We start from the raw sequence: 6,861 nt of genomic DNA, 5'->3' as shown, positions 1-6,861 counted from the left end.
CCCTTGCCCCGAGGGTTGTTGGGGAGTGTTCTCCTCAAAAACATATTTTCTATCTTGAAATCAACTACGCTGAACAAAAAGGCTATCTCAAAATTTTGATTGGATGTGTTTGGGGGAAAATGGGTGTGGGGGGCTAGTTGCCCTCCAATCACTTTCGACTATTAAAAACACTACCCACTCCAATGTCCTTCGATACGAAGTGCCTAGGTATGGAGGAAAAAAAAAAAAAAACATTGTGCCCACATCGTTCTTTACTAAGGCAGCGCTATTGCGCTGCCTATGATATATAGGAAACGGTGGCCGGTGTTTACCCCTTCAGCGATTACCCCCCCCCTGGAAAATAAACCCCCGGGAAATACCCCCCCCCGGAAAAAGCCCTCCCAGAAAAAATTCCTCACGGGAAATACCCCCCCCCCCGCGGAAAATACCCCCGGAAAATACCCCCCCCCCCTCCGGGGAAAATAAGGCTTTCCAAATTTGAGAATTATATTTGAGTTTTATTTTTATTTTTTTTATTTCGGTAGGGGGAAGGTACTTGTACATTATGCGCCACTCACTCAAGTTTACGGTGTATGAAATTCGAGAACACACCAGTTTTTTGTTAGTTTTATTCATCTTAGCATGAGACAAGACAGACAAATGACAGAATAGATGGGAAATATATAATTTGGGCCATATATTTGCTTAAATGGGGGGGGGGGTAAAATATTTGGACGGTTTGACCTTACAAAACAACTCCTTAGAGGACTTGCCACTAAAAAATTACAGAAGAATCGCGAGGTATTTGGAATTTTTTTTAATTAAAAAAAAAAAAAAAAATCCAGTATAATTTAAATTTAATTTTTCATTTTAGTGTTCTTTACAATCGTCGAGTGCTTTTTTTTAATGACCTATTTTCCAAGTATTAATTAATACTATTAGGTTAATGTAGTGTTTAATTTAAGTGTTTTATGATTATCGCTGATGAAAGTTTGTGTTATTTGTGCCTTTCCTTTATCTTAATTTACCATGTTTGTGGCCGTACAGCTTGGCTTTAATATACACTTCTTTATCTATCTATCCAATAAGCAGAATAATTGTACCAAACACATTTTGCATGCAGACCCACAATATTTTACCACCCCCCACCCCTAATATGCAAATCTATAGCCCAAATATATTTCTAAAGTAACGAAAAAACTAACGAAAAAACTGTTGTGTTTTCGAATTTTAGTACCAAAATTCGTTCTCCCTACGGAAAAAAAAACTCAAATAAAATTCTCAATTTTGCAAAGCCTTAATTTCCACGGGGGGGGGGGGGGGGTATTTTCTGGGGGGGGTATTTACCGGGGGGGGTATTTTCCACGGGGGGTATTTTCCGGGGGGTATTTTCCGGGGGATAATCGCCGGGGAGGTAAACGCCTAGAACCATAGGAAACAGTTGAAGAAACAGATTTATGTGTGAGAATATCTCAATATTTCGGAAGGAAAATGGGTTGGAAAGGTACACTAATTCCGGGAAATATAGGTAGGTTGATATATTTGTTTTTTGTTTGTTTTTTTTTGTGGGGGGGGGGGGCAAAAAACAAAATTATAAATATTTAAGAAATAAAAATGGAGCAAGCAAAAAAAATAAAAATATTACCGTTAGATTCTTTGTTTTGTGCTATTTCTGAATGCAATATCTCTCCCAGGCCTAAAAAAGAATTTTTTTAATTTGGGAGGGAGAAATGTCATCCCTTCGTTGGCATTAACGGGCCTGGGTTAGACTAGAACGTATTAGCTTGGGTACAGCTAAAGTTTTTTTTGCTTTAAAATTTTGTTTTTGATAATTTAGTTACCCAGTTACTTCAATAAAATAATATGTAATAGTTTGCTTTATTTTAGCGCCCTCTAATAGATTAAACTGTAATTTGAAAAGAAAGCGCCTTGTAGGATATATTTTGAAAAATAACGGAAAGAAGTTTAATGTTGTGTTTTTACCTAACAAAATAATATAAAGGCTATAAAATTACCAAATTGTTAGGATAATTGTAGAATTTTTTTAATTTTCGGTGAGGATTGGATCTGATTATTTTCGATTTTTAAGATGAAAGTGCGAAAAAAGTTGTTTTCAAAGTATTGGGGGGCATATACCCCCCCAATTCGTACCCCTCTTCTGATTTATGTGCCTGGCTTTTGGCTCAATTTGAATTTTATTTAACAGTTTGAATATATAGTGCGGCCATGGTAGAAACGAAGGTGAAACTGAATTTTACCAAATGGGGAAAAAAAAATATCGGAAAAAGTTTAGGAGTGCGGCTCATCTGAAGGGAACACTTTAATAATAATAATAAAAAAAAACAGCACGATTTCATTTCCTAATAATCGTTCTTTCCAAATATAATAGTTATTGCTCAGATTGATACATAGCTTTCACGCTTTCTGATTGCACAGGAATTTGATACTTATAACAATGATTTATAAATATTGATGATAATGGAAGGAAACTTGATTATCTGTTTAATATAAACATGCGGCATATTACAAATTAAGAACTGCAATGCCTTAGCAGTCTGTTCTATTTCTCATGATAGTATTTTACTATTAGAAATTGTCTCTTAGACAAGAAATTTCTACCAGATGTTCTTACGCTCGAGTAAGTGAAACTAAGAACAAGAAATTAACTAAATAATGACTAAGCCGTTTGAAAAATTTCGGTGTGAGGGGACTTTGCCAAACAGTAAAAACACCAGATTTAAGGATGAAGCTTTGTCCTCCAGCTTATACACATATTTATTTCTCAGTCTGATTATGATGGATGCGTCTTTTGAAACTGATAAATCTTCGTCAAATGCTGAAGATGAGTTGATCAATGGGTATCTTAGTGGTGAAAAAAGGCCATGGTATGGGGAGAGAAGAGTGATATTCAACTATTTGGGAAGTTTTAGAATAAAATTATTCAGGAACGTTTAAAACCAAAATTTAGGGCTGGCTGGTTAAGATCTGAGAGTCTAGCACATGGCTAAAACTGTCAATTTTATATCTACACAACAGGTAAAACTGGGTTTGAAGAGGGCAAAGCTAGAAGTTTCATCGCTATTTCCTGACAAATGTCTTATTAAGAAATTAAAGAAACCAAAGCATCAGCTACAGCTGATGAATGTGAGAACTAATTTAGTCTATGATTTTCCATATTTTTTTTGTACGAGTTCCCGCTGACTTTGCTCTGTATTTGCCAAAAAGGATAAATGTGTTTTGCTTTTCCTGGCGTTGAAATAACGAAAATGTCAGTCAGCTAAGCTCTTCGAACTGTCTGATTGCCAGGTCTGGTTTAAGAAGCCATATTGCAATATTAAAAAACGAATATATGTTAGCAGGAAATAAAATCTAAGCAGCCTGTGCTGGCCAAGAAAATTTTTGGACTGTTACCATAGGATTTTTTACCGAAAAATAACGGGTTTTTTATTTTCTAGTGTGGAATCACTGGTCTTCAGTTGCATAAAGAGGTACATAGAGGAATTTATTTCAGGAACAGGTTGGAGAGAATTTATGGAAGTATCGGAATAAAAACAGACGATTAGAAAATTATCAAAAATGAATCGTTCTTCTACTCAAATAGATAATGAACATTCATAGATTTTATTAACTCAAAGCTGGACTTTCAGTAATAATCCTCTAACAAAATGAAATCAATTCAATCGAAAAATGCTGATATTTCATGCCTCTGTTAATAGTTAATTATGAATTGTTTTTCGATATTATAGCGAAAAGGTATCTACTATTTTACTTACTTAGTAGGCACTATTATTGTCTACGTATTTGCGTAGACAGTGTACAGTGTTATAACCAACGTACAATCTTTTCTCTTATGACTCGTTGTATCGTCGCTTTAAACAACTCAGCTTTCTGATTTCCATACTTTATAATAAGAAAAAATGTTAATTGCGAGAGGGAGTATGTAGAAACCCATAAAATTCTTAGTATACTACCAAACTGGCTCCTAGTGGTGCCAGGTCACGTTATTGTGGCTAGAGGTTGGTGCAACTCTGTTTGACTTAAAGTAACAACAATTATGTAGAGAATATAAATTTTCATTAACGAAATTAGCTTTTATTTGACACATTAAGCGGGCTTTTATTATTTACCGTTCTGGTGCTATGGCTCGATATGTAGGCTTTTTGGCCCAAAATTTAGATTTTTTCAAACTTTGAGCGACGCACGTCATTTGATCGAGCCCAAATTTCGGCCATCTCAATATCTGGAAAGAGGAATCAATTTTGGGGTTAAGACTACAAAATTCCGACGTTGATTTTTTGCGGTCACCCCGAATCTTCAAAGTAATGTAACAACTTGAATTTGGGTAAGCCATTTAAAAACCGACAATAATCTAATACAGTAAATAAATAATGAAAAAAAAGAAAAAAAATTGGTAGCTGTTTTGTCTAGTATCTATCACATGTTGTGTCCATTTTGATAGTTTTCTAAAATCACACGTGGGGAACAAAAATGAGATATGAGAATAAAAAGGTGAATTTTTTTTTGCCTGTAACACCCTTCTCTATGAAGCTCTCCGTTCAGTGAAATCTGTGAAGAAGGTGACAGTGGGTATATTATCCGTCGTGTATTTTTTTCCCGCCCCCCTCTCAAGTTTGACATATTTTAATGGGTTAGTTACTTGAAAAATGCCTTTTTTATTATTGTATTGAAAATCATTAGAAAAAATTACCCCACCCCAATATTTAGAAAAAAAAATATTTTGCGCCTCCCCAACTGTCAAGAATTGAAGCCTATTTTCTCATTTTGAACTGTCGATGAATGCCGTCCATTTTAACTGTCAACATCTAATCTAGTCTACACAATAATAGATAACCGGTTTTCTTTATTACAAATTAGAACAAAACGAGTAATACATGGACTTAATGTCATCAACTAAAAAGGATTTCTGTCTCACAACTTTATTTTTTAAAACAATAAAAAACTTTAGCGTAAAGAGCGAGGCGTTGAGGAGGGGACAGCCCCTTTCATATACGGAATAATTTCTGTTCGTTTTAAGTTTTAATGTGGCTCCTTACTTTCAGTTTAAAAAACTTTTTATTTTATCAACTAAAAAGGATGCCATTAAGCAGATTATTTGTTATTATTGGAAGAATCTAATTGTTTGTTTTCGCTTTACACATTGGCCTATATTCAGAAAATAAATACAAAATCGACAATTATAATACATTGAGTCAATTAAAGTTTTTATTGCAAAGAGTGCAAGTAACAAAGTAGGTTTGATAAAGAGTAGGACGTGATGAATATGTGTAGACCGGAGGAGGGAGGGAGGGGATCGTCAGGGATATTTTTGAAATTAAATAGTTTTTTATTCTGTGAAGTCCCTCCTCTAGAGAGATTTTAGGATTTTGGATTGCCAAAGGTTCATTAACTTGCAACATAAAGCTTGCCCCTCCTGTGTTGTTTTTACTAAAAAAAAATTCAAAATCCATAAAAAGCAATAAAGAATTTTGGTACTTTCCCATTATATGGGCCTATCTAAAATGTCAAGTTTGGTTAATGCTAATGAAATAAAATAAATTAGGATGAATATATAATGATTTATAAACAAATTTTGGCTATATTTTTTCACATTAGAGGGGGGGGGGTAAAGCATTGCATATATTAAATACGTAACCTAACCTAGGTACCTTTTTCTCCCCCTAAGTCCCAAAAAACAACAGTTTAAATGGTACTGTTCTATTAACCGGGCTCTTTTATATAGTGCTAGTTTGGTTAATGCTAATGAAATAAAATAAAAAAGGATGAATATATAATAGTTTAGAAACAAATTCGGGCCATATGTTTGCACATTAGGGGGGGGGGGGGTACAGCATACCATATATTAAATTTGTAACCTAACCTAACCTAGGTACCTTCCCCCCCCCCAAAACCCCCAAAAACAACAATTTAAATACAGTTCTTGCCTTTGTTTATATCCCAGAAGGCATTGTAAACCTGTTTTGATCAGGCGTCTCGATATATTGCGTGACTGGTGTGCATTGTCGTATTAAAAAGAGCCCGATTAATAGAACAGTACCGTTTAAATATCGTAAACACATTGAAAACCACGCTAAGGATTGCATTACTGTAAAGCGGTGTCTTGAATTAACCCGTCAAAAACGGATTTTTCATGACTGGTTTCCTTGTAAAGGCCCATATAATGGGAAAGTACCAGATTTCTTAAAAAAAAACTTTCAAAACTAAAATCCCAAGCCCACCCCACTTGGGAGAGATTTGCAAATAAAACTCATCCGTTATGTTCCTTCTAAAAAATACTATATCCCAAATATTTATATGATACCTATAAAATAGGAATCTTTAGAAGGCTAAATTCAATGCTGAAATTTCCATGAAGATTACTTACTCTTTCGGGGTTTTTCAAAATCAGGTAAACAAGGCTGCATCCAGGGACTTAATAGGTTTGACCCCCCCCCCCCCCTTAATATTTTGCCAAAAAACATTTTTCTGATTTTTTTTAGTTGTTTTAAACCTCCTCTCCCTCCATGAAAGGTATAAAACCCCCCATCCAGCCTGCCCCTCCCCCCGAACAAAAAGTGAAACGTATTAAAAATACTGGATGCGGCCCGGAAAGCCAATATTCTCAGGCTTATAGCTTGATGCAAGGGCTTAAATCTGGTAGTTTTAATATATTTAAAAATACCATAGATTTACACTTTTGAAGGTTTTTTTTTATTTGACTGCAAGATTTGAAAAGATACATTAATACAACTAGTTAAACTATTGGATACATTGGAGATATACTTAAATTAATTCATTTAGATTTTTGAGTACTGCCACAAGGCTTATAGAGCATTTAGAACTATGCATCAGAAACACTTTTATGCAAAAGAGTAGCTTTTATAC

This window comes from Artemia sp. Qi Xiang Cuo, unplaced genomic scaffold (assembly GCF_049724085.1).
Source record: "Artemia sp. Qi Xiang Cuo unplaced genomic scaffold, ASM4972408v1 HiC_scaffold_3327, whole genome shotgun sequence".
NCBI lineage: Eukaryota > Metazoa > Arthropoda > Branchiopoda > Anostraca > Artemiidae > Artemia > Artemia sp. Qi Xiang Cuo.
The sequence above is the reverse complement of the archived record's forward strand: the minus strand, read 5'-3'. Positions refer to the sequence as shown.